Genomic DNA, 12780 nt, shown 5'->3' with positions numbered 1-12780 from the left:
AAATTTTGCAACGACGACGATGACGCTATTGCTGATTTCATTAACTGCAAGCATAGACAAAACATTCAGTGTCATTTTTGAAAAATTGTACATGTCAGGCACACAGCTTATAACTTTAAATGAAAAAACAATACAGATTGGCGATAAACAGTTTGAGAGAACGCCTGGTCTACTGAACCTTATTTTCCTAAGACCCACAGAAACCGTAAATTATTTGCCTAAATCTCTGGAAATGTGTTGTGATATGTTGTTTTTGACTGATCTGCATAAGAATGCAAAAATCCAAAACAATGTGAAATACAAATCCATTATAAAACCTATACTGGACAGTGAAAAAATAACAGTGGTGAGGGTACTGACATTCAGCATAAAAGAGTGAGCAGTCGACGTCTGTAGTATATATGTTACGAGACCCCCAAAGAGCTGACAAACGGGTTATGACTGCTCATGGCATTAGCTGCCACTGGTAATACAGCTCATTCGAATGAAGTTGTTTCAATAATTTCTGAGGTTAGACAGAGAGGCATCATTGAAGAAGTATGGAGACTGTAGTTTGAGAACTGCACAAGCCAGATGCAAAAATACCTCAAAGAAATGTTATGATTAAAGGTTTGGACCACCTGTGGTAGGCAAAGATTGTCGACATGAGGGAATATTCATTTGGGAATAACGGATTCAAATATATTTTAACAGTCATTGAGTCATATTCTAAATATTCCTGGGCACTACCTGTGAAAGCGAAAACAGGGAAGGAAGTCGCACATGTGTTTGACAGATTGCTGAAGATAGGGAGAAATCTAAGCCCGACAGCCTTCAAACAGATCATGAAGGTGATTTTTACAATAGATATTTCAAGACTGTGATGGAGTGGCACTACTCGACGTTCACCCACCTGAAGGCAAGTATCGTGGAATGTCAGAACAGAACAGTGAAATCCCAAATATGGATGTAATTCAGTCTTCGTGGCTCACACAAAGGGCTCGATAATTGCACAGTATAATCGAACCAAACATCACACAATAAGAATGAGACCAATCGATGTTCATGATAATAGACTTCTACATACAGTATACAAGCGTATTAAAATATTAGATCTGCGCAAACATTTTTTTTAATGTAAGTGATTTAGTATGTGTTGCAAACCACAAGACAGCATATGAGAAGTTGTACATGCCAAACTCGTCAACCAAGATATTCACAGTTTCCAAAGTGCAGAGAACGAATCCTAGTACCTACCTATTCAAAGGACAACAGTAGTAGTGAAATTACAGGATGCTTTTATGGACAGGAGTTATACAAGAGCTCTGAACCAGGTGTGTATCTTGTAGAGAGGATCATAAGACAACGAGGGAATAGAGCGTTAGTTAAATGGTTAGTTTGCCTTCGTCACAAAACAGCTGAATTGGCGCTGACAATGTGTTATATAACAGGGAGCGCAGACCACAAGCAACTCAGTAGCATAACATGCGTGATAGGAGACACAGTAGAGCAGGAGGTGGTATTCAGGACAAACTACCAGTCGAATTACACATTTCTGGATATAACTACTTTGGACCTGGAAGAAAACTTCAAAAACGATTGGCATGCAATGATAAGGTATAGTGTAACTGCTCAAATATTCTTAACCAGTCTACCATTTAATTTCATTATATTAATTTTGTCATCAATATTCAACGTGTATTGAATAATTTTTAATTATTTATTTTTTCAAAATAACAATGTGTATGATGTTGTATATACTGTAAAAACCTGACTTGTCCTACATCGTTTGTGCAAAATATGTACCTAAACACGCTTTACAGGACCAATAAAGAAATACAAATACAAATACAGATAAATGTACTCGATGAAACGTGTATGGAATACAACATTGCTTAAGCAGCAAATAAAGATCGTCACACCACCGAGCAAATTTTAGCTGATAAAGCTAATGCAGTACATGCGGGAAGGGATATTGGTATAGGTCAACGCATTGCAGCATTTGCAGTTGAAAAAACTATGCGTGGTAAAGTTAAGTTGGGCTTGGGTGTGAAGAAGTTCGCCAAAGTTATGAGCGCTGCGTAGGGTGCTAAGGAAGAAGACGAAAGCCAAAGGTTACGTGAAAAACTGTATCCTGACAGCGTTGTATACAGCTAAAAGCGCCCTGAATCAGAAAGGAGGGAGGAAAAAAAGATCGATTAAACCACCCATGGTTCTACCAGTACCTAAGACATCGGGTGGAGTTATTTCCATCCTCATTCCTGCGCTAGCCAGTCTCTCAGCGGTGGGTTCACTGGCTGGGGGTGCTGCAGCTATTGCCAGGACAGTGAAGAATCCACAAAAATCTCAGGAGCAACTGCAGGAGGCATAAAGACACAACCCCACGATGGAGTCAGTAGCCACTGGAAAGGGGCTACACTTTAAACCATACAAGAAAGGACTAGGTCTCTCCATAAACAAAAAAACGCCCCGTAGCAGTCCTGCCAGACAGGGCACTTACAAATAAAGATCTGCTTTAGTTTGTTTCGAAGAAATTCGACATTCGGACATTACCGAAGACTATGTGGAAGTCAGGAGAATGCAGAATTGTGAATCTGGATGTAGTATATGTTAAAAAAAGAAATACAAATAACGTCTACTATTTCGACTCATTCGGCGACCTGCAACCCCAGAAGAGTTACAACGATACTTCACAGGCAGAAGATGTGTTCTACAATTTTTGACACTACCAAGACTTTAATACAGTCCTGTGTGGTAATCTATGCATCATGTTCCTGCTGACATTTACGAATAATATATAAGGACGGGTATTAAGCACCTATTTACCAGTAGATATTTAGATGCAATGTTGTACACTCGGACATTAAAAGAACTATCATCTGTACTACTTGCGTATTACTTCCCATCAGCTGATTTAAGTGTTGGAGATTGGAGCATCGCGCTGATTGGACTGGAGACATACAACACCATCGCAAATATCACAAAGGCTAACAATAAAATGCATCTGCAAATTAATGGTAAAAACGAAACTGTATAAATTGAACCTGGTGCATGCGATATTGACGATTTAAATGGAGCTTTAAAACAGTCTGGAAAAGGGATTGAGCTCCGTGCAAACATCAGTACACAAATAAGGACGGTGAATGCATCGATTGACTTTAAGCAGAAAGGTTCAATAGACCCACTACTGGGTTTCACAAAGGGACAGGTTTGGAAGATGGATCCCAATAAATTTTACAAATCTGATCATACTGTTGATATTCTCCCTGTCAGTACAATCCATGTTGATATCAACGATAGATTGGTTCATTCAATTTATGGATTCTTCCCGTCAGTTGGAACAGGGTATAAGATTGTTGAGACTCCTACCAACGCTATATACCTTCCAGTGATAGTTCAGACATTTCCAGGAATACTTCTCGCATGAACCTTATGCTTCAAAGACATTTAACAAGAACGTCGAAATTAGGATTGTCACCCAGCACCAAGACGCTTTAGCTCTTCCTTGCAAGAGTTTCATTTATTTGCATCGATCCTATAAGAGAAAGGATGGTAGTCATACAATTGGATCAAAGCTTACATGTAATACTTTGACATTCCTGTTCCAGGAAATACGTAATGAACTTAATGGGGTAGAGATTGATCATACACACAATGTTGGCATAGTGTCAATGCTTAAAACATATGTCTCATCATCACCCTCGGATTTGAATGGCTTAGGAAATGCAGGATGGTTTGTAGACAAGCCTGTGGGCAGAACAACAGAAGTGTACCGCCGACTTACTGCATGCAACCTCTAAAAATTCTTTAGGGTACTTTGAGGACATATAGCAAATTATTATGAATACTAAACAGGAACTTATTCTGGTATGAAGTGCAATGGATAGCAACTCATACATTCAATGAGCTCAAGAGGAGAATCAGATCATCATTAACAAAATTATATGGAAAGTGCCGCACATCACTGTAGCAGTCAAGGAGCGTTTGAAGCTATTAGAAGTTCAGAATACTGGTGCGTATCTGCCATTAACTTTCCGTTCATGGGAGGTTTTTGAGTACCCTGTGCTACCAATAACGAGCAGACAAACATGGGCTATTAAAACCTCAGTGCAGCTAAAAACACCAAGATTCATCACATTTGCATCTCAGACCAACAGAAGGGGGAATTTAGCAAATGATTCCACTGTATTTGACAACTGCAATTTAACTAATGTCAGAGTCTACTTGAATTCCAAATTCTATCCGTATGACAGTTTATTGCTACAGTGGGATCAGAATGTATACAGTCTAGCATTTGACATGCATGCAAGGTTCCGTGCTTCTTACTATGAAGGTGTTGAAGAGGAAGGATGCCTACTCAGTCCATGGAAATTCAAGGAGCTGGCGCCAATCATCATAATAGACAGTTCTAAGCAGAATGGGATAATTAAATTAGAACCAATAGATGTATGAATAGAATTTGAATCTTCATCAAATTCCCAGAACACGCTGCAGCCTATGCTCTAGTTCTACATGACCATGTGATTAATTATTGCCCACTTACTGGTGTTGTGCAGCATGCTGTATAAATGACCAAGTGCTGTGGCATGCCCAGAGCATTTCACAATGACAACTTGCAGTGCAAACGTCGTTGCCGACATTCAAGGTTTCTATCAGGATGAGTGTAGGTAGTTCATGTTTAAAGATGTTGCACTCATTGCATACACAGGAGATGCTGGTACAATAGAGATATTCTCAGCAAAAATTGCATCACTGAGGCCTTTTGAGGATGTGAACTGTGCTAAAATATGGAGGAGTGCAAAGTGGCTAACACATTTTTAGGACTCCACTGGGATGATCCTGGTATACCTTATAAAGAAATGATGTCACTTCGAATATTCGATCATAGTGAGACCATCATCTACGTCAAACGTGAGGAGAAAATCACATAGATGCAGCGAATCTTCAAGTCTGCATCTATTCAAAACCTGGAATTCTATGGGTGTCCTGCTATCCACAAAAAGATGTGTGAAAATAGTGTTGTGTCTGCTTATGAAAATGTAAAATTAATTTTAAGTTGGATTAATGAAAATAAATGAATTTTTTTACCCCACATTCTGTGTTTTTCTGTCTTTCTACCTAGTTCCTACTTAGATAGTATGTAGCTTTGCCCAGATCCTATGTCTGTGGCACAGGAGATATAATTTCAGCCATATTTGCTATGTCTTTGGAAGCAGACACGATCACGCACTGCCTCTTCCCAAAAACCTATATGTGCAGCCCGATAGGCGAAATCCCATGCAATCATTGCATATATTTTGTTTTCCTCCTCCTTAAATGTTACCTCCCTCATGCTTTAAACTAATATCTTGTGCATCTTGCAAAGCCTTTATATACATTTGCAAGGGTAGGGATTTGTGAAATAATAACAAAGACACATGGTACCGGTAACGAATACCAATATTTTTATTCAGACATAAATACTGACAGTAGTAAAACAGCTTTACATCCACAAATCTTATTACTTTAACTATACACAAAGTAATACTGCTTTTAAATTCCCAGTTCTTGTTAATGTCCGAATTTTTTTATTTACAGTTCTTGGTTTTAAAAATAATAATGATTGAAAAAATTTTTTACTTCACATTTCAGTACTGTTTACGGTTATTGAAGAGGTATATAGTTTCTCTTACACTAATACTATTACTTGAGATTCCACCCAAACAGAAGACTATATTTATACTTTGAACTGGGTGGCTCTAAACATTTTCCACCTCAAGCAGCTGAAATAATTTAATAATACAACAAAGCGGATGGCCCTAAAATGTTCATCCCAATAAGCTGTACTAAACTGAACAGGGTGGACCTCACACTCAAAACTAGTATGACTTGCACAGCTATAGTTCAATTCTTTTATCTTGGCGGCTCGCGCATGCCCGCCCAGACGTGGGAGATTGCTGCGTTGCCAGTTGCACATGACGCACGCACCAAGAGAAGCAGCGCCCTAGTATAGCATAGTTCGCAGGCTTACGTTTAGGGGGGAGCGCGCCACCACGGCCGCATTAACCCTTTCGCTGCTACAAAGACGAGCTCCCTGCATTCCGCGCTGTGCGCGATTTTGTCACGGCACTGCTCGCCTGTGCAGACACATGGTGTTCCGACTGCTTTGACACTCTTATCATTCGATTCCACAAAAACTATTTGGCCCAAAAATTAGATTTTTACACATCTTCTTGACTGATACCTTCCCCCAATAAATGACTTAATTTTGTTTCGATGCTCAACGCAGTTATTATGCGGCATTAAATATAGTAAACCATTGCACGAGATTTTGAAGAATTTTACAGAGGTAAAAGTCCATAGAGTATACTTTCCGTATGGTCGATTTTAGTTGCCACAATGTTGAGAATGAAATGTGGACAAGATACCTAAATTTCATATAAAATTTACTGTATAACAATATCTCATTTAATTTAAGTACCACATAGGTGTCATATGTAATATTGACAAATATTCCATCTTTCGCGACTGTAACAAAAGTTTTATTTACACAGGGCATGTTTGGCTTTATTTTAAAGCACTTTAATCAAGGAAGTAGACAAAATACATTAAACAAAACTGCGGACGTACAAAAACATTAGGACTTGAATATACCGTCTGTCAGTGAAGTGCTCTGAGCTATGTCAAATACAAATTTTTTGTGTGGCACACACAAACATTTATTTGCTAAAACACTGATCAGCCAACACAAACGTTGAATATTGTGTTACCGCAGCACAAAACTACGAAAGGTGACTTGGCAATGGAGGAGACAAAATACTGTCCACTGAAGATGCTTCAAAAGAGAGAAACGCGTCTGGTCTAAATAAGTCGCTTATTACAGTTGCAGAAGAGGAATATATTTCAATACCATTGGTAAAACTGCGGCTGTGGAACGAAAACAAGAAAGAGAACATGAGTACCATTGTGTATGTGCCATACCTTTCATTGATTGAAGTGCTTTAAAATAAAGCCAAACGCGTCCGGTGTAAATAAAACTTTTATTACAGTCGCGAAAGACGGAATATTTCTCAATATTACATACGACACCTATGTGGTACTTAAATTAAATGAGATATTGTTATACAGTAAATTTTATATGAAATTTAGGTATCTTGTCCACATTTCATTCTCAACATTGTGGCAACTCAAATCGACCATATGGAAAGTATACGCTTTGGACATTTACCTCTGAAAACTCTTCAAAATTTAGTGCAGTGGTTTACTACATTTCATGCTGCATAATAACTGCGTTGAACATCGAAACATAATTAAGTCATTTATGGGGGGAAGGTATCAGTCAAGTAGACATGTAAAAATCAACTTTTGAGCGAAATAGTTTTTGTGAAATCGAATGATAAGTCTGTCAAAACAGTGGGAGCACCATGTGTCTGCACACGTGAGCAGTGCAGTGATGACAAAATTGCGCACAGCGCGGAATGCGGGGAGCACGTGTCTGCAGCAGCGAAAGGGTTAATGAAGAGACAAAGCACTAGAAATTTCAAAAAATTGCATTCAAACGAATATAATTCGTGAAATAAAGCACTTCGATATTATTTTTAGGTAATGAAAATATTAAGCACTGCACAAGGTTTGAACTCATAACCTTTCGCGTAGAAGGCAAAGACCTTAACCATTACGGTAACGCAACACGTGTTACTATAGAACGACATGAGGACTCTAACTCGTCATGCCAAATACTGACAAACATTGTTGGTATGACCATGAATTACTTATGCGTCGTCGAAGTAAAATAGGAAATAAACAATTACTGCTGTTCTTTATTGCGAAATAGCAGTTCGTGAGATTGATACAAACATCTTTCCTTGCTTTCGCCTGAATTAGGAGTCTTATTGCTTGTTTGGTTTAGTTAATAAATAGAATATGAAGCAATTGGTATAAAGAACGCTTTTTCCAAACTTTCTATAAAATAAAGTCTGCTATCAAGACATTGCTTTTGTTCTATTACTTTATTTATGACTAAACATTTCTAAAACTGAAGACACTCGTCCATGCTCTGCACTGCAGTCGAGATCTGGCAACGTCGTTCTCTGTTCATTGGCTGACTGTGTTTTGTGACGTAGGATGCGCAGAACGAACCTAAACTCGGCCGCCAACACAAATGGCGCGCACTTTAGCGGTATGTGAAACTTAAAAATTAATCTATTTACACAGACACTATACAGTCACACATTCACATGAAGTGCAAAAGCGAGAAGTACTGTAAACTATTTTTCCTTCATTTACAATTTTTTAACCTTTTTAATGATTTTAGTTCAGTTTTTACCTTTTTTATATATGTATTGCACATTTTAACTTTTAAATAATTTTTATAATTTTTTTTGTTGACGCATGCTGCTTATACATTCATACTTAGATATTATGCTAATTATTCAGAAAAAAAACAGAATATATTAATGCACAGCCATACATATTTACACAGACATCCACACTCAAACACACTCACAAGCATACACACACAGACACACATATGCACTCACACATGCATGCGAACCATACTTCACACATAAAGTATTTAAACTATGATAAAAGAGCCATACAATTAGGTACAAGCCCTTTCTCAGACAGGCACTCACTCACTCTCTCTCTCTCGTTCACACCGTCGGAGTCTCCCACCCTCTCTTGCACTTCAAGTAAATAGTGTGAGTACAGGAGGGTTTAGATCCCGTCATCACAAATGGCTCTTTTATCGTGAAGAGGTGACAATCTGACTTTATATTGCAGCACAGTGTACACTTCATGACCCCACAATCAAATACTAGTCCGCTGTACCAAATGCGGAGGTTGCAGCAGAGTACCATGAATGCCACCGTACAGGCATTGCAAGTAGTCTTCGGTTGTGAGGACACGTGATGCCACACGTTGTACATCCTTAGCCTGCTTCTATGGCTCCATCTATTGTACAATATGGATACATTTTGGATCTTAGACCCAGAAACTCCACAATCAGCAATTTATCTGCTTCATCTTTCATTAAGCCGATAACCTTTTTGTTCTGAGGAATTTGGCTGCATATTCTAATGTGTCGAATTCATTACCAATACACCTAATTACTTCATGTGGATCGCAGTTCTTCACCCAACAGATGAAGTTATCTGTATCTATATTACGTAACTTTGGTTCCACGAAATGAGTTTTAGCAAACTCACAGTGGAAGTGGCACAAGTGGACCTTGGAGATGTGCAGTATCACATAACCAAATAGATTGGTTTCGTAAACTCTGCTGAAACTTTCGATATCTCCATAGCAACAAAGTTCTCATTGAAAATAGTGACCCGCTTAAAATTTGGTCTGGCAATGCAGTTTCTTACGCCCCAAGGCCCATCCCATTCAGTCCTAATCAAAATATTGCGTTCATTTCTTACATTCTGCATGGTTTTACCGAAAATGGAATTATTCATCAATTAGTAAAATTCTTTTGCGAAATCACTAGTTGCGCCCGCCCTCTTTTCGGTATTTCATTCAATATACTCCTTCAACCAGGGGGACTGATTGAAGGAGATAGATCAGGTGATTCTACCTAGTTCCATCCCTAAGCTGAACCATTGCTGGAGATTATGATAATGAATTACATACCTCTGCTTGTGTCCAAGAGTGGTCATCAGTTTAGGGACAGTGCTTCCTTGTGGAACTTGTTGCTCTGGACATAACAGCAAGTCGCTTGTCATTTCATGCAAACTAACAGGATACATGAGGTATGCCTCCACCACATACTCTACATCAGAATCAGCCACCAGACCCAATATTTTTCCACCTAATCCCTCTAATTCGTTTTCAGGCATCCATTGAAACCCACCAACCGACAGTGGCTGCATCATGGCATGCCTATATAAGTTATTCACATCCAAATATAGATTATAACTTGAATCGAGGGATGCTTTGAACCCTGCACCCATACATGGATTATTTGTCTGGGCGTGTCAATGGACACACTGGCAAAGTCCTCTATGGATACCACACTCAAAGAAAAGAAGCATATTTGTCTCAGTCAAAAGTTTGAGGCTGCACCTCGTTTTCTTGAGCACTGCATCCCAGGACAATCCAGGAGCCTCATAATAAAAGGCGAGGTCCACAGAGTACATGGCATTGCATACTCTCCGGAACTTTTCAAAAACACCCGCAAGTAAGTGCATGTCGGTGTCCATGTATGGTCTTGCGTATTTGCCCAAATTTGGAATGTTGAATTCCCGCCAGACATTCACAGCATGCTCATAATCTGCACTAGTTATGGCATTGCCTGCGAGAGTATTGGTAAATGGAGATACGTCGGGTAGCCTGATTTCGAGCTTCACCTTACTATCCAGATACACATATGGTAAAACTCCTTTCCTAGTCACAAGCTGAAACTTTTCCTCATTAGGATACGCAAATTGGGTGATACACATATCCTCCCGAGGTAAGAGTTTCAACGGGTTTGAGCAGTGGCACCTGCGTAAAACGTAGCGTGTCAAGGAAGTAGAGCGTAATTTTTGGCCTCATTCGTTTGGAGAATGAAATATACAGGGCGTACATAAAGTCTGGCAACACTTTCAATTAATTATTGCACAAGAACTAAACACTGTACAGATATCATACATATTGCATTTTGAAGAGAAACTCTGAAAGTTTTTTGTACAAGCATTCGATATGCAAACCATGAGTGACCTGGCAGATGTCAATACAGTAATCGAATTCTTCCCATACCCATCCCAGCATGGCATTGTCGACTGTGGCAGTTGCTTCCTGTATTCTCTCCCAGAGCTCTGCTATGTTACTTGGTAGAGGTGGTACCTACACCAGATCTTTAATGTGTCCCCCCAGAAAAAAGTCACATCAAGTGAGATATGTTGATCAGTGAGGCAATTTCAAGAAACAGCTGTCCCCTTCTGTAGCACGGATGATCCATCGATGCGGCAGCTCCGTGCTCAGGTACCCACGAACTTCAAGATGAAAATGGGGTGGAACCCCATCCTGCTGAAAGATGAACGAAGAGTCCAATTTCATTTGAGGCATCAGCCATTGCTGCAACATGTCCAAGTACGAAATCCAGTGATAGTGTTCTCGGTGAAAAGGAATGGCCCGTACAGTTTTCGACGTGACAAAGCACAAAAAACATTTACCATTCGGGAATCATGCTCAAATTCAATTCATTAGTGAGGCTGCTTTGAAGCCCAGATTCGACAATTATGCCTGTTCACTCTCCCATTAGTGTGAAAAGTGGCTTTGTCACTAAAACTTAAGTGATCAACAATGCCATCCCCATCCTCGTTCAATTGTTGCAACCGCCAACAAAACTCAAAATGCTTGTCTTTGTCGTCATCACTGAGCTTCTGCACTAGCTCCAATTTGAATGGTGTCATAGACAGCTTCTGTCACACGACTTTCCATACTGTCATTGGAGCCATTTAGAGTTCATGGGATGCACGATGCACCAATTTCTTTGGACTTCTTATGAATGTCACTCATACATGCTCCACATTCATTTCACTCACACTGGGACATCTGCTTCTCTTTGCCGGGCACAAGCAACCCGTCGTAACAAATTTGTTGTGCTGGTGGTAAATGGCCTGCCTTGTTGGTGGCTCCTTACCAAACTTGTTTCTAAACATCCGTTGAACAGCTGAAGCACACTTGTTTTTGTCGAACTCGAACACACAGAAAGCTCGTTCTGCACCTGAGCTCGCCATGTTTGCGACTAGCGCTGACTGTCGGCAAATTACCAAATTACGCTGTGGCGGCATACAAGAAAAAAAACTTTCAGGGTTTCTCTTCAAAATGACAAATTTATGATATCTGTGCAATGTTTGGTTCTTGTGCAACAAATAATTGAAAGTGTTCCCAGACTTTTACACCCTGTACTTCTCAACAGTCTCAGGCAGGACACTGACCTGATTTTTCTCCCAACCAAAATTAACCAACTGCTCAACTACAACGTGGGCGTGATACCCACTTAAATTATGGAAGAAAACTGGTATGTATAGTGGTCACTGATACTTCAAATTGCATGCACTGTGAGCTGCACTGCAGAACTTCCCCTATAAGATGACAAATATCTCTGCGAGGAGTTTCAACTTTTCTATCTAATGGCAGCAACAAATATGACAGTTAACCACATCATTGTATAATTTTTTATCGTCCTCCGATTCGCTCATAGGGATGTTGGTGCTGCAAAGCTTGTCAACATCCCATGAGAGTCTTTCAATCTCAGTGAGCAACCAAACCGCAGGAATATCCTCAACATACGATTCATAGTGGTTAAGACTTGAATCATGTGAACAGGAAACTTGGTTCGCTGCAGCATACGGTACATGTTTTTGCATGAAGGTGGTGTGTGAGGCTAAGGGGGTCCTTTCACAGTGGATGATGGGGGCAAGGAGACATTCAAAGTCTGCGTATACAAGAAACTGACATCATTCCTGATGGTGAGGATTCTTTAATTTAATGAACTTGTTTTCTTCTGTAGGCATAACAACACATACTGGTTCCTTGGATTCATAGTCCTCCAGATGTCTTTTTAAATACTTTTCTTCTGAAAAAGTATTTAGGCACTTGAAGCAAATTTGCTCTTTACACTCGTGTTTATTGAATTGGGAGCTAAGACGGTGGGACATGCCTTTGAGCCATACATAACGCTGATTATCACCTTCAGAGAAGAGCAGCATGTTCACATGAAGATCACACTCACCAGCATATTTCGGAAACTGGAGAAGTCCAACTATAGTATGCTTGTCCTGCTCATCTGGCTTGATTTTCTGCTTCTTCTTCAAGCCATAAACGTGAACC

The sequence above is a fragment of the Schistocerca americana genome, chromosome 5 (genome assembly GCF_021461395.2).
Source record: "Schistocerca americana isolate TAMUIC-IGC-003095 chromosome 5, iqSchAmer2.1, whole genome shotgun sequence".
Classification (NCBI taxonomy): Eukaryota; Metazoa; Arthropoda; class Insecta; order Orthoptera; family Acrididae; genus Schistocerca; species Schistocerca americana.
The sequence above is the reverse complement of the archived record's forward strand: the minus strand, read 5'-3'. Positions refer to the sequence as shown.